General features: G+C 33.9%; 1 protein-coding gene across 2 annotated transcripts in view; it reads left to right on the forward strand.

Annotated features, from left to right (window-relative positions):
- TRPM3 (transient receptor potential cation channel subfamily M member 3) overlaps nucleotides 1-27,717 on the forward strand; it is a 512,305-nt gene that overhangs the window by 95,352 nt on the left and 389,236 nt on the right. The window lies entirely within an intron of this gene.

A 27,717-nucleotide genomic window follows, 5' to 3' on the forward strand; every position in this document is an offset into this window, starting at 1 on the left:
AAATAAGGGAAAAATTTATCAGCAGAACTGGAAAATGATGATTACAGCTTCTCTTTGGGAAATGAATGCCACACTACCTTAGGTGCTCTGTGCTTTGGCCAAGAATAAATGGGTTGTGTGGGGGCTGAGAGGGTATAGAAACTACAGAATTCTCTCTAATTTGTGTTAGACTCACAAAATAAAGATATGTTGGAAATCAGAGCCAGGAGAAGGGGGACAGGTTCGAGTGAGATGTCTTAATGAGCCAGTTTCTTTCCTCTCTAAGTAGTACTGTATGTACCTGGATAAGTAAGCAGCCACCTACACGGTACTGTGCTTCTTTGGCCTGCTTTCAAATCAGAGACAAAGAGGTATCAATTCCCAAACACTGTGGGATGAACTCAAATAATGGAAACATCAAAATACAATAAATAATAAGAAAAAAAAGGAAAGTTATAGCTTATATTATCATATATAACAAATGCCCTGATTTCAAATACCCCAATGATACTGTTAGCTAAAACTGGTAGAATGCCAGGCACTTTTCTAAAATTTTTATATACATTAACTTATTAAGTCCTTGTAATAACCTTATGGGATTCTGAGGAACCTGAGGCATAGAGAAGTTTCAATAAATCACCCAAGGTCATACTGCTAATAATTGGCAGAGTTGATGTTGGATCTCAGAAAGTCCATTTTAGAGCTCACACTCAATAATTACAGTACTGTATATTTTGGGTGATGATGTATTCTGTTCAAGAAGGCACCATGATACACCTTTCGTGAATTTTCATCCCTGGGTAGGGAGAAGCTTGTCAACTCTTCATTTAAATTTCAGTTTTGGTTTTATTCAGTACTTCTGCCTCACAGATATTATTGTATCCAGTTTGTACTTTCTTCTTCAGAACCTGATAATGGCTCAGTTCTTCATACTCTGCCTCTATCCTAATGTATGTATGCGTATATCTATATCTTTATATATACATATATACATAAATACACAGATATATTCTTTCTGTGAGTTTAATAAAGAGATTTTTGTGTTTCCTCATTTAACCTTTTTTTGAGATAAATATAAATCTATATACAGTTGTGGAAAAAATACAGAGAGATATCACATATCCTTTACCCAGTTTCCTCCAACAGTAACATTTTGCAAAACCATAGTATAATATCACAACCAGAATGTTTACTATAATGTCACAACCAGGATATTGACATTGGGCAATCCGTTAATCTTATTTGTATTTCCCAAGTTTTTACTTGTACTCGTTTGTGTGAGCATTTAGTTCCAAACAGTTTTATTATATGTGTATATTACTGTGTCAACACCACAGTCAAGATATAGAAGAGTTCCATCTACAAGGATCATTTGTGTTTCCATTTTTATAACCATACCATCTCCTTCCCACAGCTTTCCTTCCCTGTTCCTAACACCCAGCAGTGACTAACCTGCTCCCACTTTAAAAACTTTGTCTTTCTAAATGCTTAATGTAAATGAAATCATGCAGCGTGTAACTTTGGGGGTTAGCTTTTTCACTCAGCGTAATCCGCTGGAGACTCTTCCAACTTGCTGCACATATCGAAAATGTGTTTCTTTTTGTTGTTAGGTGGCATTTCACAGTTGGTTTAACAGTTCACCCATTGAGAGACATTTGGGTTGTTTCCACTTTGGGGCTTTATGAATAAGGTTGCTATGAACATTCATGCAGAGATTTTTATGTTAACATAAGTTTTCATTTCTCTAGGATAAATGCCCAAGAGTACAATTGTTGGGTTATATGGTGGTTGATGTTTAGTTCTCTAAGAAATTGTCAAACTGTTTTCCAGAATGACTGTATCATTTTACATTCCCACCAGCAATGTATGAGTGATCTAGTTTCTCCCATCCTCACTAGGATTTAGTACTGTCAATATTTTTTTAGCCATTCTAACAGGTGCATAGTGATAGCTTATTATGATTTTTTTAAATGTTGGTAGTACAGGTGCATTTTTCTGATGTCCAATGATGTCAAACATCTTCTTATGTGCTTATTTGCCATGTTTATTTCCTCTTGTGAAATAAAGTTTTTTGTCTATTTTCTAATTGGATTTTTATTTTCTTATTGTTGAGTTTTGATAGTATTTTACACATTCTACATAATAGTCTTGCTGGATATGTGGTCTGCACATATTTTCTCCAGTTTTATAACTTGTCTTTTTGTCCTGTTAACAGAGTCTTTTGCAGAATAAATTTGTTAAATTTTAATAAGGTTCAAATGATAGATTTTTCCTTTTATGAATCATGCCTTTGGTGTCAAGACTAGCTTTAGTTTTCAAAGATTTTTCTTGAGTTTCTTTTCTAAAACTTTTATAGTTTTATGTTTTACATTTAAGTCCGTGATCTATTTTGGGTTAATTTTTGTAGGAGGTATGAGATTTAGGTCAAGGCTTACTTATTATTCAGTCAGTCAGTCAGTCAGTCAGTCTGTGGATTCCAATTACTCTAGTATTATTTCTTGAGAAAGCTATCCTTCCTAATAAGTTGCTTTTGTACCCTTGTCAAAAATAAGTTGGGCATATTTGTGTGGATCTGTCTCTGGGTTCTCTATTAAATTTCATTGATACGTGTGTACAATCCTCTATACCACACTGTCTTGATTTTGGGTAAAGTGATTCCTCTCACTTTATTCTTTTTCAAGTTCATTTTAACTGTTTTATATTTATAATAAAAATGTATAATAAAAAAGCAACAGCCTGTGCTTTACTCACATCCTATTCCAACCTCCTGTAGGCAACAACTATCAACTAATTATATTTTAGTTTCTTATGCTTGTTGACTCTGTATCTCTAAATAATATGCTTATATTGCTATCTCTTGCTTTATCAACTATTGATCTTATGCATTTGCTTTCTGCTATAATATATTATATAATATATAGGGTCTTAGCTCACTTAAATCAATTCCTACTTCCTCTCTCTCCTTTCTTCAAATATGGTTAAACCACTAATTTTTGTTTGTTCACTGCTCACCTGGGTACACATACTTGTACCTTCCATCTCTTGACTCCTCACTTTGTAAGAAGACACTACTGCTCCTCCAAAACTTTCACCTCAAATTCTTTGTCTTAAATATTTTCTAACTTTTCAACATTTGCATTTTGTTTTATAATGATATTTTTCTTATTTGTTTGCAATTTAATTTGAAGAGTTGAAAACCACTCAACATTTCTAGCCTTTAAAACTAAATATTTAATTATAAATTTCTTTACTGTGCCAAATAATAACCCAGGGACCATTCCAATACAAATGTTCCTAATACCAAGTGAAATAAACTGTCCCTACCAATTGATCAAAATTATGTTACATTTTAGATTACTTCACACTTGAACAATACATTTCTTGATTCCTTGAATTGCATATTGTCGATCTTTTTGAATAATATTTTAATTGAAGTATATGTATACATAAGAAGCACAGATTATAACTGTATAGCCTAGTAAATTTTTATAATAAATAGAGCATGACCAGCACCCTTCAAAACCTCTTATGCACCACCTAGGTCACTGCTTAACCTTCCACAAAGGTAACCATTAGCTTTACTTCAAACACTAATTATATTTGTTTTACCTGATTTTAAATTTTTATTAATTGAGGGAGACAATATTGATCTTTTGGTCTGGCTTGTTTTACTTTACATTAGTTTTATGAGAGACATCCATGTGTTTGAGTAGAGCACTAATTCTTTGATTTTTGTTGTTGCAAAATTATCTTTTGTATTAAAATATTGCAATTCTTTATTCTGACTCTTGTGGACGTTTGCATTTTTTTCTGCTTCTCTGTTATGTTGCTATATGTTTTTAGCTATAATGTTTTTGCTATAACATTATGTTTTTGCAAAAACATTATGTTTTTGCTATAATGTTGCTATACAGAATATATTGCTATACTGAATTTTTACCTGTCTTAGGGTACATACATATAAACCTTCAGTTGAGCATATGTTAGGAGTACAATTACAGAGTTAGAATGGAAGTACTTTCAAGGTTAGTGGATACAGCTATTTTCTGGTCTCACTAACATATATGACAGTTCTACTTGATCAATATCTATACCAACACGTGGTCTTGATAGTTATTTTAATTCTACCTAGTTTGATGAGTTTTTTAAATCTCATTGTGGTTTTAATTTGCATTTTCCTGATGACTAACAAGGTTGAGTACTTTTTAATATGTTTTTTAGCTAATTCTTTATGTATTCTAAATATGAATTCCTTTGGTCTATATGTATTGCAAATAAATCATTCCATTCTATGACTTTTCTTTCCATTTTTTTAAAACTAGATAAGCAGAATTTTTAATGTCCAATTTAACAGTCTTCTGTTTTGATTAATGGGGTTTTTTTTTACCCTATTGGAGGCATATTTGTCTATCCCAAGATTATAGAAATGTTGCCTAGTAGCTTCATCCAGAAGCTTTATTGTATTACCTTTCATGTTTAGATTGACAGCCCACATAAAACTAATTATAAGGTATGGTGTTTTTTAGATGTCTTATTTTTATTTTTCCCATGCGCATATTCAACTAATTTCATTCCATTTATCTAAAAGACTATCTCTTCTCCAAAGTTCTTCATTGAAACCTTAGATATAACTCAAGTGTCCGTATATGTTTGGGTCTTTTTCTGCTCTTTCTATTCCATTTCATTGTTCTATTTGTCTATCTTTGCACCAACACACATATAGCCCTATACTAATTCTTGAAATGTGCTTGTATCAGTCTTCCGGTTTATAATTGTTTCGGTTATTTGTAGCCCTTGTAATTTGCATTTAAATTCTAGAATCAGATTACCTTTAAAAAATTCTCGTGAAATTTTGAGTGGGATTGAAATAAATCTATAGATCAACTTGCAGAGATATAACATCTTTACAATATCAATATTCCAATCCATGAATCTGTTAGATATCTCCCCAAATATTTAATTCTTTAAAAACCTGTCAATATTTTTTTATTTTTCTGGGTACTTGCACTTTCACTTCTTTTGTTAAAAATCATTACTAGATATTTGAAGATTTTTGATGTAAACAGAAACTTCTTAAAATTTAATTTTGTAACTCTTGGTGATATATAAAAATAAATTGATTTTTGTATGTTGACATTTTAGTGAATGATTTTATCATTTATTAGTTCTAATAACTTATTTGTAGATTCTTTTGTATTTGCTATAATTCTTTTGTGTTTTTAGTCATATGACAGCTTTATTTGTACCTTTCCAATATTTATTCTTTTAAATTTATTTTCTTGATTTAGTGTGTTGCTGGCACCTCCAACAAAATATTGAATAGAAGTGGTGATAAGAGGTATCTCTATCTTGTTCCAGGACTCCAGAGGGAAGCTTCTATTATTTACTATTAAGAATAATATTTATCATAGGGTAAATATTTTGTTTTTATAAATATACTTTATCTTATTAACAAAATTCCATTTTATTCCAAGTTCTTTATATGTATTTTTGAGATAATCATTTGAATTTTATTACTCGTACCATTTAAGTTAATGTGATGAACTAATTGAATTTTGAGTGTTAAATCACTTGTAAATTCCTGAAATGAACCTGACCTGATTATAATGTATGTAACATCCTTTTTTATGTATTACTGGGTTCGATTTCCTTAATTTTTTTTTAGTATTTTTTAACCTAAGATTTTGAAAGCTATTGGCTTATAATTTATCTTTACCATAAGGTTCTTGTCAGTATTCAGTATTAAGGTTTTGTTGGCCTCATAGTAATTGGGAAGGATGTGCTTCCTGTTTCTGTCCTCCAGAAATATTTGACCAATAGTAATTGGTTTTATATTTTCCTTATATATTTGCCAGAATTTTCATCTAGGCCTGGAGTTTCCTTTTTAAGGATTTTTTAAATTATGGCTTTAATTTCTTTAAAAGGTATAAGATTTTAATATTTTACTATTTTAATTGTGTCAGCTTTGATGTTTTGTTTTTCTAAGACTTTGTCCTTTGCATCTGAATTTTCATGTTTTTTGACATAAAAATAATTACAAAATACTCTTTTTAAAAATTTATTGGTTGTAGGGTAATGACCATTTTTACATTTGTAGTATTGGTTTTGGGGCCTTCTCTTTTTTTAAAATTAGTTTTACTAGAATTCTATCAATCCTATTGGTCTTCTAAAAACTACCTTTTGCTTTTTTTATTCTATTTTATGTTCATTTTCTTATTAATATCACTTCTTTATTATTCCTCTATTCTTCTTTATTTGACTCAAATTGTTCTTTTGCAACTTCTTGAGGTAGAAGCTTTGATCATTGATTTCCAGGCTTTTTCTTTTCTAATATAGTCAACCAAGGCTATAAGTTTTCTAAGTACAGTTTTAAATATATCCTTGAAATTATAACATTATAGTATTATATAACATATTTACTGTAATTCATCCTAAAATATTTTATAATTTCCATTTTGATTTTATATTTGACTCATGAGTTTTTCAGAAGTGTGTTTGCTTTCAAACATGAGATGATTTAGTTTTCTTTTTATTATTAAAGTCTATCTTAATACCACTGTGATCAGAGAAAATTTCTGAATGATTTGATTTCTTCAAAACATTTAGACTTGTTTTATGACCCAGAATATGAACAATTTTGGCTAACATTCTTTTTGCATTTGGCAATAATATATGTTCAACCAGTTGTTAGGTACAGAGTTCTATATATGTCAGTTAGGTTATGTCTGTTCGTTATTTTCTACGTCTTTAATGATATTTTCCCCATGTATTCTAGCAGTTGTTAGAAAGATGTGTTATAATTTTCCACAACTATTATGAAACATTTTTTATTGGGTCTATCAATTTTTGCTTTATAAATTTTATGTGTATATACTAAAGTATATACACATTAATTTTGTTATGTGAGTTGATCTTTTGCCATTATAAAATAACCTTCTTTATCTCTAATACTACTCCTTGACTTAAGGCCTATCCTGTTTGATATTCACATATCACTTTTTGTTCCATGTTTACATGATATATATTTTCTACTTTTTTTATTTTAAACCTTTTTGTGTTCTTACATTTATGATGCATTTCCTATAATCAGCATAGACTTGTTTCTTTGGTGTTTGGGGATATTTTGGTCATTTTGCTGTTTGTTTGCTTGTTAGTTTGTTCTTCCCGATCCAGCACACCATTTAAATTAACCAGTTCATTTTTGTTCATTTAGATTTTTTATACTAATTTGTATATTTTGGTTCAAATATACCATCATACTATTTATTTTTTGTTTGTCCCATATGCTTTATGTTCCTTTTTCTTTCCTTTATTGTCTTATTTAGAAGGTTAATCAATTTATCTAAGAAGATTAGAATGCCTCACAGAGCCGGGCAAGGTCACGGCTGCCTGATCCAAGTATCCTTGGGCACATTTTGAAAAGTTTCTGTGATGTATTTATGTAAAAAGTTGATTAGCTGTGTTTGGCATATGCACTACATGTGAAAATATTTGTAAGAGTATATAGCACAATATCTAACACATAGTGGCACAATATCTGCTCAGTTGATTGAATCTGACTCTTGTTTTAATAATTTAATATTGTAATATAATACAATATAAGCACAAAAGACATGTTCGACAGTTTGATACCACTTCATATCCATTATAATGGTCATTATTAAAATAAACAAACAAAAAAACAGTAAATAGCAGTGTTGGTGATTATGTAGAAAAATTAGAAGACTTTTGCACTGTCGAAGCAAATGTAAAATAGTATAGCTGTCATGCAAAACAGTATAGCACTTCCTCAAATAATTAAAAAGAAAATTACCATATGATTCACCAATTCTACTTATGGATATATACCCCTCAAAATTGAAAACATAAACATAAATAGATATTTGTGTAACCATGTGCATAGCAGCATGTTCATGAGAGCCAACAAGTGCAAGCAACGCAAGTATCCATGGACAGATAAATAGATAAACAAAATCTGATATATACATAAAATGAAATATTATTCAGCCTTAAAAAGGAAGGAAATTCTAACACATGCTACAATGCAGATGAACCTTGAAGACTTTATGCTAAGTAAAATAAGGCAGGACAAAAGGACAAATATTGTCTGATTCTTATATGAAGTACCTAGAACAAATAAGTTCATAGATTAAACAAAAAGTAGAATGACGATTGGCAGGTATTGGGGGTAAAGTTGGGGGAATGTAGAGTTATCATTTAATGAGTACAGGGTTTCAATTTGGAAAAATGGAAAAAGTTCTGGAGGTGAATGTTGATGATGGTTATAGAACAATGTAAATGTACCTAATACCACTGAACCGTACACTTAAAGATTAAAAAGGTAAATTTTATATTAGGTATATTTTACCACAACTTAAAAAAAGGATGTTAATGAGATCTGCAGTATATTCATACATGGTAATGTCTTCAGAATTTCTTTACCTCTCACCATTTATTATTAGGCTAAAGAAAGCTCTGTATAGAATATTGACCAAAACCTGTTTCTCAGTGTGACACATAAATATTCCATTTGAAACAATAATATGTCTAAAATCTTTAGGAAATTAAATTAAACAATTCTAGGTCATTGACTTTATTTTTGCTTTGGCTGTTTTCACAAGAAGAGCTTTGGTTTTAGAGACTGAGAACACAGAACAAATAAGAGAGGCCCCAAATAATGAAAACCAGAGCATAATGGTAATGGAGACACTCTTTAATAATGGCAAAGGGTAAACACCATGAAACAAAATTTAAAAATTGTTAAAGCTACTTTGCACTACTCTGCAAATAAATTTGAAAATCTAGCTGAAATGGACAATTTTCTAGGATAATACAATTTACCAAAATTAGCCTTAAGGGATAAAAAATTTAAACAGACCAATTTCCACATAATAGAAATAGTATCAAAATACTACTATCTCACAGAAAACACTCCTTTAGATGTTTTCATAAGCAAATTCTACCAGATCTTCAAAGGCTTGATCATCTCAGATGTACTTAAATTGTTTCACAGTACAGAAATACAAAACACAAAATCTTCCAAAGTGTTATTATTATAAAAAAAAAATGGCAGTAATTCCTAAATAGTATAAAGATAGTACAAAAAAGAAAACAATAACTTGGTCCACATATGAATATAAATGTGAAAAATCATAAATAAAAGCTGACAGCACATGTAAATAATTTTTCAGGACCAAGAAAGCTTTATCCCAAAAATTCAAGTATAGTTCAGTAACAGGATAGTCACCAATATAATTTACCATAGTAATAGATCTAAGGAGAAAGATCATATCATTATCTCCATTAAAAAAGTCATTTAATAAAATTTTACACCTATTCCTGACTTAAAATGAGTCAAAATAAGAATTAATGGATCCTTTCTCAACATGACTGTCTTTTCCTCCTCTCACTCTAGCTTATATGTAGACCCATGTGTGTGTTTGTGTGCATATAAATATGTATGTATAATATATACCTGTATACACATGTGTACACGTATGTATATAGATCAAAAACCCAGCATCAATAAGAAACACAAGGTATTAACATTAAGCCCAGAAACAAGGAGAAGTTGGCCAGTATCCTACTACTGTAATTGAAAGACTCATATTTTTAGCCAAGTATATGTAGGGTTTATTAGAAAATCTAAATACGGTTGGTATTAAAGTTAGGGGGCATTTTAAATAAGTGAATGTTTACTTAAAGAGATAAAGGGACTTCATTGTACTTCATCAGTACAATAAAATGTGAAAACGAATTTCTGTAGAATGAAAAACAATATAAGGGCTCCTATAAAAACAATATTAAAAAATCTACGATAAAAACTACAGTGCATTTTTGAAAGATTTATATTTTTGAGCTCATAGCAAGGAAAGGATGATGCAATCAAAGAGGAAGAAGTAATAATAAATTACGTTATGGACTATAATGGAAGAACTACAGTTAGCTGAGACCTTTTTTTCCCATCTCTTTAACAATAAATATTCTTATCCAAGAGCATTTTTCTTTAATAAATATTTCTAAGTGAAAAAAATATTGCACCGGACATATTCGCCAATAAGGTCAATTAAGAATAAACATGCAGAGTCATAAGAATTTAGAAAGAAATAAAATTGTAATATATCTAAAAAATCTTACAAGTTTCAGTAATGAAACCAACCATAAATCATAAAAGAATTCAGTAAAATATCAGAATATGAAATGAACTTATAAATATTATTACCTTTTATACATACATACAAAAGCAATTGGAATAATGGAAGAGAAAACATCGAGAAATATATCAAACCTGTGTGAGGAAAATTTCAAAGCAACATTAAAGACACAAATGTAATACTCTTTTAATAGACACAATACATTTTGTTCTTCCTGAAGATAAACAAGTTGATTCTAATTACATACGGAAAATTACCATGTAATAATAGTTAAGAAAATGCTGAAACAGACAAATGGTAAGAGAAGTACTGGCCCTACCAGATATGAAAAAAAAAAAGTAAAGCTTTTATGTCTAAACAGTGTGAGACTGGCTTATGAATAGATAGGCAAATCAAAGAATGGAATAAGAAAAAACTCACATACATATAGAAATGTAGTATTTGAACAAGTGGCATTTCTAAATCACTGGGATAAAGATAGTCTTTTTTAATAAATAGTGTTGGATAAACATGAGACCTATTTGGAAAACAATAATATCGAATCCATACCTCATGCCATGTAGCAGAATAAACTTCAAATGGGTCAATAATCAAGTGTAAAAAATAAATCTATACAAATACTGGAAGAAAACATAGGTGAATTCTTGTATGACTCCTATATGAAAAGGCCTTTTTGTTATGACTCGAAATCAAGATACATTTAAATAGACATTTATAAACTTCATTGCATAAAAATAGAACTTTCTTATATTACATAAAAAAATATGAAGTTCGAAATCAAATAAAAATTTGGAGAAAACACCTGCAAATATAGCAGATGAAAGACTAATCTTCCTAATATATAAAGAACTTCTTGTACATGATAGAGAAGGAAATACCAAAAACCTGTTAAGAAATGGGTAAGAGCACAATTTAAATACTTTTTTTTAAAAAAAATAAATAGCTATAAAATAAAAAGATACCAACTTTATTCAAGAGAACAGAGTAAATCAAACTACAGAGAGATATCTTTGTCCTCCACCAGATTGACAAAAATCTAAAAGATTGACAACACACATTAATGAGACAATATTAATATAGAAACAGGCCATATCCTACATTGCTGGTGGGAGTGCAAAATGGTTCCACACCTATGGAAGGAAGTTTATTAGTACTTAATAAAAATGATTACTCATTTACTCTTTGACCCAGCAGTCCTAATTCTAGTAATTTACCCTAAAATTACACCTTAACAAATATTAAAAGAAAACTATATACACAATTATTTATTACATCATTATTGTGAAATACTAGAAACGACCTTAATGTTTATCCCTAAATATAAATTTTTGAATGACTTTTGCACAATAAAGTGCTATAAACATAAAGACACAGAGAATAAGGAAAATGTCCTTGAACTGCTATGGAGTGATTTCTAGGACATACTGTTAAGTGAAAAAAATCAAGATTCAAAGGATTCAAATGTGTAAACTTAAACCTGTCTTGAAGAAGGTTGTGGAAATTCATAAAAGATATCTGACCCCAGGACTTTTTAAATGTGTCAGTGCAATAGAGACCGGAAAAAAAAAAAAAAAAGAATGTAAAAGACAGTGGACTGGTTCTAGATTAAAAGAGACTAGAGCTATTTGACAACTAAATGCAGTTAGTAAACCCTGATTTAGTCCTGGATCTAATGACAACGGCAAAAATTACTGAAGACATTTTAGGAAAGCTTGAATATGGACTGCATATCAAATTATTTTTTTTAGATGTTGAACTTATTGGTTGTGATATTGGTCTTTTAGTCATATAGAGAATGCTCTTGTTCTTATGAGATACATGTGGAAGTATTTAGGGAAGAAGTGTCAAGATACCTGCAACTTGTATTCAAATACCTCTAACGGTAGATAGAGAATCTAGTTGAAGATCCACAGATGTTCACTGTACTATTATTTCAACTCCAAAGCAAATTTGAAATTACTAGAATAAAATGTTGAGGGATAAAAGCGATGTCCAGGACAAAGGACAATTTAAATTAGAGCTATGCCTTTTACTTGTTATATAATTCCTCAGAATTTGGGCTTACATTTTAATGTTAAAAGATAATAAATTAGTCATTGAATACCTGTTATATCTGAGGTATGGTAGGGAGCAAAAGAATCTAGTGGGGTTACTAGAGAATAGACATGTATGGTGGAAGGGGAAGGCATCAAAGGACAAAAATGGTCAACACTTTGAAGTTTTAGTGAAAATATCAGTGTAGAGTAATTGTGCATCTGAATGGTTGGTCTTTCATTTCCTCCAGAGCTCTCATTAAAAAGAAGTGTCCCATGTATTAGATGGCTTCCTGGAGACTGACATTCCTCTTTAAATTTCAAGAGCTAAAACCACTGCTCAGATTTCAGTCTAGAGAGGTATTTCTAGAAACCGATGATAGTTTACAGTACATAATCTATTAAATGACCTAGCATATAGAGTCAGAAAATGCTTCCTTGATGAAGTGGTGTCAAAGGTGATCTCTGAAGAGTTAACAAGGCAAATGAGGTTGATGAAAGTATTTTAAGCACAGGCAACAGCAAGTGCAAAGGAAAAAAAAAAGCAAGAGCGAAACATGACTCATTTGGGAACAAAGGGATGGCCTGTGTGAGTGGAGCACAGAAAAGCAAAGATAATAGTACGAAACAAGTCGCACATTTTTCTTCCTCCTCCCCACCCCACTGCCAAGTCACTCCATCTGTATTGGCATGTCAACCACAAGGGGGCACCCAAGACCCGGTACCTGTTTTGTGGCCCTTATGCCATCCCAAAGGTGTTGCCTTTGTTTCTCAGGATTGCACAGAATCATCTTGGGCAGCTTCCATCTCTTTCACATACGCTCCTGCCAACAGAGCGGCAAAGGCAAAACAGAAGTGATCAAGTTCCAAGTTACTACCACCACACCACAGATGCCACGTGTCTCACGCTTCCCTTTGGGTTAGAAATCAAAATAGCTGCGTGGACTCATGTGGATCAACAGAGTCGTCCTTCTGTTAGAATGATTTTTTTTTTTTCTTCTGATTCAGCATCAGAAAGGGTAATATTTCAGCGTTAGGGACTTTCACAGGCAAAAAAAAAGTGTTTGGTTTTATTTTTTCAATGCCTCTATTGTTCCTGACTTTTTTCCCCTTAATGGATATTGTGTGGTACCAAGGCATTTAGGCGTAATTCAAGCCTGTTCAGAATGTATCTGGGTCAATGGGAATATTGTAACTTCTGGTACTGAAACTACGAAGTACCAGAAATCTTAGGTTTACTGAATACATTAAAACTTAAAATGACCTTAAGAAAAAGAACAAGCCGGTGATTACCAGAGAGACAATGACATCGTATGTGTCTTTTTATATATCTCTGTATTTGTTACTTTTCCCAAGGTTTATAAATTGGAGACCCAAAGGTTCTCAGACCACACCACCTACCACAGCCTGGGCTCCTGGTTACCGGGACTGGCGTGACTTGTGAAACTAGCTTTGAGTTCCAAAAGCACCAATAATCAGAATTCACTCGATCACCCATCCACCGTTCACCACTCAAATACATTCTATACCAATCTTTCATCTATTAGAATGGAAGGCAATTAGGTAGAACTGAGGAAATTCAGGCCAAACTAATTTTTCTTTTGCATGTAATTTGTTGAGACCCTTCTAATAAGGAAAGTTATTTGGTTATCTAGCTTGCATTGTGTTTATAGGAACAAAATTGATCAAATCAATATCAGTTCCTTCTACGGAACTAAACAGAACTAATAGATTAGAAGATGGAGTGACTGCAATTTATCTTGATTTTGTGAAGATTTTTATTCTATGTATACTAATGAAAAAAAAATGAAAAAACAATCCACCTTACTTTTTAGAGTGTGTCAACCCTGTGGACTAAATAGCAGATATACATTTTATTGTCAACTTCTTATTAACTATGTGAGGAGTCTCGGCTAATGAAGTAAAGGGCAAGATTCGTTTCCTTTGTGATGGTAGATGATTGTTATTTAATCAGCAAACCGTGATTAATTAGCTCTAAAGGTAATAAAACTAGGTAGTCTGACTATTAACTTCCAGAGAAAGGTCAAATACATTAAAAAGCAAGATTTAACTTTCTCTAGATTCCAACTAGATTGAGAAATATTTCTTTCATTGTATGTATACAATTTAAATTTTATTTTTCATTTAATACCACACCTCAGGGGATTATTTTTTGTACCAGGAAAGACTGTCATGAATCTGAAAACCAATTTAGCACTTTCTTTATTTTATTTCCAAAATTTAGCAGTACTTTGGAAATGGCTAAAGAAAAAATAATAACTAAGATGAGAGAATTCAACACTTCAACCCCAGTGTTAAGCCAAACAATATCTTAAAGGCTCTGAATTGTAAACTCATTCCATCTGACTTGATTTTAGGGTCACATTAAGCCAAAACTAACTTCTGTGTTTTGAATTCACTGCTTTGAACTGAAAAGTAAACTGTTTACTTGCTCCCAATGGGACTACATTATGCTGAAAGATCGCTTCCTGGCTGTCCTGGAGGGGTTTCCTTTCTCTGAAAGAAGTCATAATTTGGGTCAGCTGTCTCTGCAGGGGCCATCCCTGACAGCTTTCTCAGGATAAGTGAGATCAGAAAAACACCAGGCTGTCGCAATATATGAAACTAAAGGCTTGGCACAGCCCCTCCTTTTGCAGAGGGCTCTAACTTGAAAAAAAAAAGAAAAGAATGCTGAAGTCAGAGGAAAAGAACACATTTCCCCCTGGAGTGAGTTCTGCCAAACCTCACTATGGCTTGTTTCAGATGCTTCTAAAACACATAGTAATGTTATCCCACATGGATATTTGACCATCTGTAGGAGGAGTGCCCAGAAGGAGTTGCACCTTTTTTTTTTTTTTTTCTGTGACATTAGAAGGTGCTGGAGAACAAAAATAACCCTGGATCAACATTATGAGTCAAATGCTGTATTTATCCATTCTGTAGTTAAGGAACAAAACTTAAAATACCACCTTGCCAAAAATAACAGGCAATTAAAGTATGCCGAATCTATGATCTTATGTGTGGTATCCAAGTGTTCTCAAGAAGCTTTATTATGGAGGAATAATTATACTGGAACTGCCAGTCTTTCACCTTCCCTAATATTACCTACTGAACTCTTTATTCTTTTGCATTTAAACAGAAGTGAAGGTTTCTTTATTTTCTTCTTCGGGATTTATCCAGACTAATATCACCACTTCTGCTTACTATTTCTGATTACTGTCAGATCGAGGAACTACTGTGCCCTGCCCTGGTAAATTCTAAATGCGATGCTGAATTCTGGCATGAGTCTGAATTCTGCCTGAAGAAGTCCAAACAGGAAAGTGTGGACATCCAAAGACTACTCTATTTACACAGACAGAAAAATCAATTCAATTGAAAGCACACATGCAATGTACTTCACGTGTGATAGACAGCATATTACTAGGTCACCAGGTCAATGTCTTCATAATTCTTTCTTTCTAGTAAGGTCATGGGGGAGGTAGGCTAGATACTCTGATTCAACTTTGCTGAATGCTTTCATTCTAGCATGCTTCCTTCCCTGAAAGGCAACTGGAATTGAAGAAAAAAATGGAAAACTCATCTTAAGGTGAAATTAGAAGGAACCAAGGAACTTAAAGGAGGTGGTGATTGTCAGGCAGAAATAGGGGTTTTGTTAGAACCATGCTTTGTAAATTTGTCCACACTCTACCTGAGTGCCATATATAACAAGTATGCAACAAAACATTATGGAAAGTATGAAAATGACACATGTGCTGTATAGTAGTACAAAAGATAGGACAATGGAAAGTAAGTTTAAAGAAGATGTAAAGACCATTATTTTAAAATAAATGGAAATGCAGTTCTAGGACTTGTAAACCACACTAGTGAAATTATATTTGTCACAATGTTGTAATATGAGTTCTAACAGTAACTAATGCATCCTTCTTGTGGGAATAATGTAAATGTTGTGGGGAGAGAGAGATGGATAGACAGAGGGCTGAACACATAGCAGAAGACAACTAAAAAATAGTCATAATGCAACAAATAAAATTCAGTAAAAGTGGTTACATTAGGATAAGGAAAAAACTAAAACTAATACAATCAAAGCAAATATATGGCATATATAAATAAAGAACAAAATTCAAAACAGAATTTTTCCAATATAGCCATAACCCAAGAACAATAGGAACAGCCTTGAAGACATATGGACAAGGTATTTCTTGTTACTGTGTGGGCTGTGCACTGTGGGATGTGGGATATTTTATTGTGAAGCTTTGAGAGAGCTTGTTGGGCACTGTGTAAGTGGGTTTTACAGGAGTGTTGAGAGTTTATAAGTTGCTATTGATTGAGAGAAGGTAGACATGCAAGCAGATCAGGAAGGGCACAATGGTTCATCTAAGAAATGGAACCTTGAACACTGAAGATCCTGGCAAATTAACTATGGAGTGTGTGTGTGTTGAAGATCATCTGAAATTATACATTGATGTTGTGCCCTACAAAAGAAGCCAGTCTTCCTACTTAAGGTGAAAGAGTGAGAATTCCTGTACTTTGATTTATTAGATTCCAAAATAAATTGCACATGATAGTCTGGGAAAGAATATGGAAAAGTCTGATTTTGAAAAGGTGGAAGGAAACCAAAAAAACACTGAGATTTACAAGTATAAAAATGTGACACAGAGTTGGAGGGAAGGGGAAAAAAATGAATGTATTAATGAAGTTATAAAACAGCCCTTCTGAGGTACAAACAACCATACTCAATAGAGCATTAAAGAGAATTAGGGCAAGAGAAACCCTAATAGTACTCTCACAGCAGAAAAAAACAAAAAACAAAAAACAAAAAAACAAACAAAAAAAACCCAGGAGTCATAAACCCTTATTAATTGGATATTCGTGATTGATTAGAAGTTTGCTCTCATTCGACAAAAAGAAAGGCAAGCTTCCACAAACTCCTTAAGCCCAAAAACGCATTCTCCACATCTACCTGGTCATAGGTGTCAAGTAGCATCAGAAGAAATATAATCAATATTTCTACCTACTTTGAAATACTAGTTAGTGTGTTAAAGCTTTGTAGGAAATTTAACCATAGTTACCAAACCCAACAAAGAAAACTTAAAGTGAAAAGAAAAAGTAATTCCAAATTAACTTTTAAATCAAATAGTGTTCAGTATACTAGAAATGACCCAGTGAGCAGAACTAAAGGTGAGAAATTATTGTGATTTAATACTGTGACTTGGCCAGTAATTCACTGTTAACCTTGGATACAATCTGAGTGCCATGACCATGTGATGTAAATGTAAGGTGAGACCATATATTTACCTTCTAGTTTGCTCAGTACTTCATAAGCCAATTTAATAATGCTCTTGGGTATCTTGTATTTGTTTAGAGTAGACATAAATGGCCCAAATCTTTGGTGTCATTATAGAGCAGGGGACAAGAGGAGAGCATTTTTTTAAATCAGATTTCCCATGAGCTCCACCAATACTGGACCCATGAATTTCACCACCTAAGACTTCACCCTCTATATAGACTGAGAAAGGTAAGTTCATGTTTGTAGGTCAAAATTCTTAATCCCTTAAAATGATAGGCAGAATTATGTTTCTATGGATCTGTGATCAGTTGTTGTTTTTTTTTTTAAGGAGATGATATCATTAGCCATTTATCTGAAAAGGTTAAGAAAGACCTTTCATTAATTCAGCAATGTAGTGCCTTCAGTGTGTAAGACACTAGATTCTGTGATTATAAAACAAGGAAGACAGTAATAGCCCTTGAGCAGTTCTCAGTCTCCTGGGGTAAACAAGCCCCAGCCAATTTCAAAAATGCTTTCTACATTATAGCAAAGAGACACACAGAGCTAATGGATTCAGGGAATTACAGAGGAAAAAGTGACCAGATTAAAGTCTCTTCCTGAAATTGTCTGAAATGGTGGCAATTAGGGACTAAAGTTGGGACAGCAAGACAGGACAATTACGTACATAAGTCCAGAAAAATATACATGTGTGAGAATCGGTGTGTATGGGGATGGGGACAGATAGCAGCTGTATTTTGCAGGGCTTTATTTGGAGCGATTAGATTTTAAGAGCCTGGAATGTTGAGATTATTCGTCATTTGCCCACACATCTGGAAAGATGCTAGGAACCTCTGACTTGGCTAATTAAAACAAATGGTTCTTGTTGCAGCATTATGAATGGCTAGGCAAGCAATATCTCACTCTTTAGCAGGTTCCGCCACAGCCTAAATCGAAAAGTCCTACCAGATGTCTTTCCTAATTGACACAGGGACATTTGATGTCCAGAAATGATAAATGCCAAAACAAAAAGAGGTATAAAGACAAATGAATCCAGTGTGTTGGATTTGGAGAATAAATTGATGAGATTTTTTTTTTTAAGTTTCATCTAACATGCACATTTTAGGAAAGATAAGTTAAAAGTAGCAAGGCATCCATCTCTCTTCTATGTCTCATCTGTCCTGATCTAGAAAAATATATGCTTGAGCTATTGATTTAAATTCATTTTTGAATAAGTCTTTTTGGGAAACCCTAATGAGGACTGTTCAAAGAGAGTTCATTAGATTCTCTAACCTTAGAATGTTTTGCCTGTTTAAAAAATGATCAGCATCCATGTGTTCCACTGTAAAAACTCCTAGACTAGATTTCAGCCAAGTAGAAGGTAGGAAAATGCTGATGAGATCACACACACATACACACAAGAGGGAGCAGGTATCATGGAAACCTACATGCTCTGATTTCTGCAAAAGTCCCCTGTATGTCCCTGGTGGTGGTGCTTCATTAGGAGCATCTACATACATCCAGTAAATCACCTATGAAAATGCAAAGCGAAAAGGAGACCACACTCTGCAGAAAACAAGGAAAGGCATTTTGGAGATGACCATATTGGGCTGGTGGTTTATTAAAGTGGCTGGAGGTTTATTGAATAGAATGCACAGTAAAAGCAGAGTCAACAGGAATGTGGTTAATGTTTAACTGCAGATTGGGAAGGAGCAGTGCTCCATGCCTTGCTGGTGAGCCCTGGATGCTGAGTAAGCTGGTGAGATTCCCTTGTGGAGGAAGGTAGGCTGGGAGGAGGAAAAAGGGAAACAATGAAGGAAAAGAGTTTCCCTGGACATATATTTGAGAGGCAAAATTGCACATTTGCCTGCCAGAGAGCAGAAGGCAGAGTCAATTTCAGGAAGCACCATTTTCAGATTTTAAAAACATGAATTAAATTTAAAAAATTATATTTAGGGATTGTTAGAAAAGTAAGCAAGAGAAAGAAGGGAAAGAACCAAAGTAGATTTTAAGCACTGGAGTCATGGAACTGTGAGAAGATCACAGGCTTTGGAGTTGCATAAACCTGGGTAAATTTCCTAAGTGTGCCACACTGAAACTGAGATAGCTAACACTGGGTATTTTGTATCAACAGCTAACACATTTTGTTATATGTTAAGCATCAGGATTTTATGCATTATTTTCCTTAATGTTCTCTACAGCTTTACTTTACTGATGATGTTTAGGAGACATTAAGTATTTTGTCCAAGATTAAGTAGCCAATAAACCACAGAGTCAGGATTTTAACTCATGACTATTTGTATCCCAATTACATTCTCTGTGAAGTAGAAATGCAGTTACTAACCTCCCAGGGCATGTGCATGGACACAGTAACTAATAACTGTCGGTTCTCTCTCTCCCTGACTGCGTACATTTGCTTGGTACAAAAATCAGAGTACGCCTCTCTCATGTGCGCTTTGGGTCACTGACGGTTGGGCCGTTGGAATTTGCCCATTTTTTCCCCAAGGAGAGAGTGACTTTAATCTGAAGGGACTAGCCATTTTGTGAGGGTGCCGGTCAGTGTAGGGAAAGGTGGGAAAGGTGCTCATCCCATAGGAGATCTAATCCAGATGCTCAGCTTGAAAGACCATCTCTGCGCTGGTACCTCACAAATCCACATTCCCAGTCCTGACCTTTCTTTAGAACTCTAGATGTGACCTCTTTATTTGGACGTCAGGTTTTATACTTGGCATATCAAAAATTGAACCCTCGGTTTTTTTCACCCCAGCATCCTCCACTCATTATCTCAATCAATGGCATGATCCATCTGATTGCCGAAGCCCCAGAGCTTAGAGTTTTTCTTGGTTCTTCTCTTTCTTGCCAGCCCCCACAATCACTTTATAAAGTTTGTTGACTTCACCTCTAGAATATATACTGATTCCACCCACTTCTCTCTACCTCCACTACCATGACCGTAATGCAAAACCACCATTACCCCACCCCTGCTCTACTGTAATCATTGTGACTGGAATCCTGGCTTCCATTCTGCAACCCATTTTTCATAGAGCCACTAACACGAGCTTTATGCCATATAGGTAAAATCATGCTGTCTCACGGTTTAAAACCCTCCAGTGACTTCCTAGTGCATTCGGAAAAAAAATCCAAACTCTTTAAACTGGTTTACAGATCCCTGCAATGTGGCACCAGCCCTCCTCTGACTTCATGTCCTACTATGACCCCTTACCTACTGCTCTTTGTATCTCTCAAGCAAGCCAAGCACATAACTCTCTTACGGGTTTGTAATTGTTTCTGTTCCCTCTGCCTAGAATTCTTGTTCCCCATTTCTTCCCATGGTAGTATCTTTCTTGATATTTAATTCTCAGATCAATTGCCACCTCCTCAAAGGAACCACCTCTGACACCCCAATGACTCTACTCTGGCCTTCTTAATTCTTTGCATTGGCATTTTTCAATATCTGAGGTTTCTTCTTATTCATTTATTTGGTTGTTTTCTTATTTATTTATTCACACATTTGTTCATGTACTCATTTCTACCATATACCCTTTAGAATTGCACTGTCAATATGGTGCCCACTGCTAACATATGGCAGTTTAAATTAAATTTATTAAAAATTAAAAAAATAGTTTCTCTCTCATATTAGCCACATTTTAAAGACTTAATACCCACACATGGCTACTGGCAACTGTATCAGACAACAGAAATATGCATCGTTTTCATCACTGAAGTTCTGTTGGACTGTGCTGCCCTACATTGTAAGTAAGCCTCATGAGAGCAGAGACAGAGTTTGCTGAATCCCCCAGACACTGTTTGGCAGAGAGTAAACTCTCTAAGAAATATTTGCTGAATGAGTGAATGAGTAGGTGAACAAATGGTGTATAAAGAAAAGTCTATTTTTCAGGAGAAGATGCCACTTGGAACATCACAAAAAGTTAAGCTTTCGACTTACTGACTCTTTTATCATAGAAGTCCCTAGAATTCTGAAGATATGTAAATTCACCTATAGGGGCCAAGAGAATTCAGCATTAATATTTGGAATTTAGCAATTCTACTTCACAAAGAAGCCATCAGCAAAGCAAATTAGCTAGTTTCACTCCCTACTCAGTTGAGAGTCCTACACTGACTACAAAATCAGCTTTTAGGCCAACTTAAATTTACTTCTTTACTTAATAATTGTTGACAGTAGTCAAGCTCATGCACATAAAAGGCCCACAGTATGCTGGGCACCATTGCAGAACAGGTAGTACAAGGAGTGACACCAAGTAGGGACTCTTAATTTTAACCTTTTAACATCAAGGGATCTATAAATACACAACCTTCATGCTATAATGCAGGTATGGTGTACAGGAGTGGAACAAAGAAACAGGTGCTTGTCCTAAGTCTGGAAGGGCTGAAGAGTGAGTATGTGAGGCAGAGTGTCACAGGAAGTAATCTTGAGCGGGATCTCACATGATCAGTAAGAATTTATCAGTGGTTAATCAGGAAGAGACTTTTTTTTTTTTTTTATCAGAAAGAACAGTGCGCCCAGAGACTAATGAGAGCTGTGGTGGTTCAGTGCATCTGGGAACTTGAAATAGTTTAGAACTGATGGAACACAGAGTACAAGATTGGACATAGAAGTGACAAGACAGCAGACATGTAGATCACGGAAGGCCTTCTGTGAACCATGAAAGATTTGGACACTAATATGAAGATGGCTTGGTGCCACTGAGGAAGTTTAAGTTTAAAAAGCAACATAATAAGAACCTTATTTTAGAGAGATTCTTCCAGAACAGTTGTTGATTCTCATGTGTGTGCCATAAATCTTTTAGCACAGTGGTCCACAGCCCTGGGGCCTATTAGGAACCCAGCCACACAGCAGGAGGTGAGTGGCAGGTGAACAAGTGAAGCTTCATCTGTATTTTCTAGCATCACCACCTCAGCTCTACCTCAGATCATCAGGCATTAGATTCTCATAGAAACACCAGTCCCTGGTGCCAAAAAGGTTGGGGACCACTGCTTTAGCAGTCTGGGGAAGCCAATAGATCCCTTCTCAAGATTTTTTTGAGACACACAGAATATCAAAGGGGACTAATTACATTGAAATCCAGTGACTGAAATATAGAAAAAATAAATTGTAATAAAACAATATATATGCTTTTTAATTAAATGTATTAAATAATGAGGTCCTGCAACAGGTCTAATAACTACGATAGTTTTGAATGGTGGTGAGCTTACATGACATTTAAGGATTTTTTACTGCAGTTGTAATGAGATATAAAAATGCCTGTGATTCAGTTGATGACAATGTCAATGCCATTGCAAATAATACCGAGGTTTGTCGCACCATTCATGATGGAAGGAAATACTAAATTTCAACTAGAAAGCAGTGAAAATAAAAATACAATTTCTTTTCATCCAAGTTTATTGACTACTGTATTCTTTTCTTCCCCCCACCTATGGTGACATTGGTTAACAAAATCCAGTAAGTTTAAGGTGTACATTTTAACAATAAGGCATATATATATATATATGCATTGAGTGTTTACCTCCCATAGTTAGATTTTTTTCTGTCACTATATATTTGAACCCCCTTTACCCTTACCCTGTATACCTCCCCACTCCCATACCCACTACCCTGTGGTAACCACTAGTCTATAGTCCATGTCCATGAGTCTCTGTTTGTTTGTCCTGTTTGTTTGTTGCTTTTAGGTTTATATCCCATATATAAGTGATATCATGTGTTTTTCAACTTTTTCTGTCTGGCTTATTTCACTTAGCAGATTATCTCAAGGTCCATTCATGTCATCACAAATAGCAATATTTCATCTCTTCTTAAGACTAAGTAATATTCTATTGTGTATATATATATATACCCCAACTTCTTTAGCCAATTATCTATCGTAGGACACTTCGGTTGCTTCTATGTCCTGGCCACTGTGAGTAATGCTGCTATGAACATCAGTGTGCAAATATCTTTTTGGGGTATGGGTTTTCAAGTCTTCGGGATAAATATCCAGTAGAGGGATTGCTGGATCATATGGTAGATCAATTCTTAGTTTTTTGAGGAACCTCCATACTGTTTTCCATAGTGGCTGTACCAATTTTCAGGCCCACCAGCAGTGTATGAGGGTTCCTTTATCTCCACATCCTCTACAACATTTGTTATTACTTGTCCTGTTGATTATAGCTCTTCTAACAGGTGTGAGATGATATCTCATTGTGGTTTTGATTTACATTTCCCTAATACACTGTATTTTATCTATGGATCCAGACTTAGAGCCCCTACTCTGGGTGTTAGGAAAAATAAGAGGGTGGGAAAGAATGAGGGTGAATGTCGTGAGGCTGGAGACAGGGATAGCAGTTAGAAAACATTTCCATAGTTTGTGTGAGAGAAGAGGAAGCCTGAACTGAGTGGGTTCTTTAAAACCGATATAACACATATTCACTTCCATAATAGATCATTTCAAGGATAATTATTTGTATTAGAAATGATACTTTGCAAGTCTCCCATAAATTTGTACTGCCTTACTTTATGTAAAGATATAATTTTATTTATAGCACTTTGAGAGATACAAGCTTCAAAAACACAGTATTTCCTGGGAGATACAGTTGTGCTAGTTCTATTTTCAAAGCCCATTTGAAACAATGTGAGAAGAAAACAGTAGTTCTAAAATCTTTTCTTCCAGAAAAAAAAAAAAAATCCCTCTTGCACATTCTATGCCTTTGTTTTGTTTTTAAACATGTGCATATGTGCACACACATGCACACACCTGCACACGCAGACATAGTCTCTATCTCTCTTTCACACACACACACACACACACACACACACACACACACACACACTGTTTAATATCCTCACATCAGTGACAGTATAACTTTCCTTCATTCCAACACAGGAATTTCAAGCATAGGGTGTTTTGGACCCGAGAACATATTATAAAGGAACAAAGATCCAGGGAATCATCTTTCAAGACCTATTTATCTCATAAATTAAACTGAAAGCTTATCTTGTTATAGATACTTAAACTGAAATATTTTATGGTGCCCTATTGAATTTTCTAGGTTCTAGGCAGAAGTTTCAAAGTAGGCTTTTTTATTCTTCATTTCTATTGCCTATAGCAGTGGTGAAGGAGGATGAAATGTTTGGAGAGTTGCTGGTTTATAGATGTTTCCTTGTTTCATACCTGTGTATTTCACTTCTCCAAGTAGAGACAACATGCTTTGACACAAAGGTCCTGCATCTTCTGCTGAATGTTGCATTTTGCATGCAGTGGATCTGTGGACTGAGAGGAATAATAGATCTCGTCTCAAAGTAGAATAAGCATTAAATACCCAACGTGAGAGCTGGAATTTCTGGGTTTCCAAGTCCTCCAATTATTAACAGTATGATTTGGGGCAAGTTACTTAAGTACTCTAGTTTCCTCATTGTACAAAAGGCAAAAGGTTAGAAGTTATAGTAACTTTCTCAAAGAGATGTATGATAGTTAAATTAATATACTAAAAGCATCCACAACAAGGTCTAGCATATAATTGCTTAATAAATGTTAGGTGTTATAGCTATATATGAAATACACACGTGCGTCCTACACAAGTATAAATTCCTAAATAAAGTTGCTTCTGGTTATAAAAAGGGGAAAAGAAATCATTACGCTTCTATGATATGACTTCATTGGGATTGGCGACATGATTTATTTTTATTTGAAACAGAAGATAGAGTTTATTTTCTAGTCTAAACAATCCAAACCAATTGGGATTTAGCTTGAAAAACATACAAAGTGTACACTAATCTTACTGAAGTCCTAAGATTTTCAAAGAAAATCTTGATTTTGGTCCAGGTCAGACAGGCAAAAAGTACCAACCTCCTTCCCCCAGCCATATAGAATGACTAAGAAAATGAAAAACCCACAAGAGTAATAAGAGAGAAGCTCTTCACAGTTGTAAACCTTTGGGGATTGCTGTTTCTCTGAGTTAAAAGTTCAGTTACTGTCACTTCTAGGTTCTTAGCTAAGCCTATGGGCAAGATGGGAAAGTATTTCACTGTAGGACATTTATAACAAACTAAAGGAGACGGAGTGAAAGAAATGTGCATTTTTGTAGTCCTTGGCGATATGTCAGAATAGTATATGTGCTATTTTTCCTTCCATTTTTCCCTCGAAAGATAAGAACTGTCACTTCTTGTTTGTTACAGATATAAGCATAGGTGTGTGGGTGGTGAAAAAGGAAAGAGGAGAAATCTGTTCTTCAAATCATGTTCTCTTTTAAAAACAATCACACAATTCATAATACACGCACACGTTTCCTATTGCAATATAACAAATTATCACGAACTTGGAGACTTAAAACATCCATTTATAATCTCACAGTTCTGTATGTCAGAAGTCTGGCACAGAGTGACTGAGTTCTCTGCTCAGGGTATGTGAAAGTTGAAATCAAGATGTCAGCCAGCTGCATCCCCACATAGAGAGCCAACTGGAGAGAGATCAGGTTGTTGTAGAATTGATTCTCTTGCAGTTGTAAAGCATCTTAGGTTACCCAGCTATAAAGCAGCAAGGCAAAATTTCAAACTTTTAAGTATCTAGATTCAAAGTCTGCGCACTTTATTCCATACTAGTGGTTCTCAAACATTAAAATGCATTTGAAAAAAAAGGAAAATCTATTAAACATGTTAATTTTTAGATCTTCTCCTCAGATGTTGTGATTCCTGGTTTGGAGATTGTTACTTGAGGTCTGGGAATAGCCATCAGAGAAATCTGGCTCTATAGCAATGTTTTCCAGAGACTCCAAAGAATCTCAGTGGCTAAAATAAGCTTGCCAACTTTAACACTCAAAAATTTAGAATGTAATTACAGAACAAAAGGTAACCTTTTATGTTCTTATTTTTCTCACTTCTCCATGAGATAATATTAAATTTGTCATTGAATGCACTAATTTCAGATCTAGCATTTGAGAATCACTGTTCCATACCATAGTTGGAATATTTTAAATTAGTTATTTATATAACATACATGATTTATTATCTATGAAATAAAATTTTAATATAATTTTGAGTATATGAATATTTAATATGTTAAATTTTTTTACTACTCCAAAGACATTACAGGATCCAACAGATAACTGATCTTTGTTTTTTGATTGGTGTGCAGACAGACTACTTAATGGGAAGTTCCAGCTGTTAGATTACTAGATTAACAATGTTTTATACTTTACATATGATTGTATCCCCAGAATGATAAAAATGGCAATAAGATCCTTTTTGATCTTGTTTTCACAGGTTCTATTCCCAAGGACTTTTCATTTCTCATAAAACATGGTAACTAATTTATATATATATTTTTACCCAAATATAACCATATATGTATACATATATATCGTGACTTATTAGTGATAGTTATCGTATCACATATACTTGTCTCTTGCTTTCAAGTTCCAAAAATTACCAGAATTAGTTCCTAGGACATAATCTCCATGATAATAAAGTGATCATTTCATATCAGAAATAATATTGGTTCATGAAATATTGGGGAATATAATAGATTCTAGAGACCTTGGAAAGAAAAGGACACAGGAAATGGAAGAATGAAGCAGAATTTTTCAACTGTTGAGTATATTTCAGTTACAATCTACATCGAATAACATACATAGAAGTCATGTCTTACTCAGAATCTGTGTCCAAAACTCAGGAGGAAATACAAAAATTACATAAAGTCAAAATTATCTTTGGAAACCAGATAAAGGAATAGAACAGATCATTCTTCAGTTGAGCACTAGTTCAAATATTTGGTTTAAGTGCAGGGACCATTTTGTGTTTTAAAAATACATTTCAGTCCTTGTTTGTTGCTTTTGTTGTTGTGTTGTCATTTTTGTTGTGTTCATTTGGCTCAGTCCATATGATTTCACTCGAGTTTAATGGACATGTGATAAAGTTCCAGTGTAGGAATATTTTTATAAAGCCCTTCGAGTTGGATTTCTACTTCTGACTGACTGGGTGGTTTACAGAGACCGTGGTGTCTGAGCTGAATACAACTAGATTTGAAAAAGTAGGAAAAGGAAGCAAAAGGAAGAGATGAGCTAAGGATTTAAAAATAAAAAGTAGTGTTCACATGTGTTCCTACCATTGTTTTAAATAAATATCTTTCAGAAATAGCTTTCCTAGAAGCTAAAATAGTATTTTTCAGTTTTGTCATTAAGGCAACCAGTGCTTAGGAATTCTTGGAGACCTTTGAGTTGTTCTTTTTTTTTTTTTTACATTAAACTTTTCTTTCACCTTCACCCATTTCTTCCACTCTCTCCTCTCCCCTCCACCTCC

Source organism: Pteropus vampyrus, unplaced genomic scaffold (genome assembly GCF_000151845.1).
Source record: "Pteropus vampyrus isolate Shadow unplaced genomic scaffold, Pvam_2.0 Scaffold186, whole genome shotgun sequence".
Taxonomy (NCBI): domain Eukaryota; kingdom Metazoa; phylum Chordata; class Mammalia; order Chiroptera; family Pteropodidae; genus Pteropus; species Pteropus vampyrus.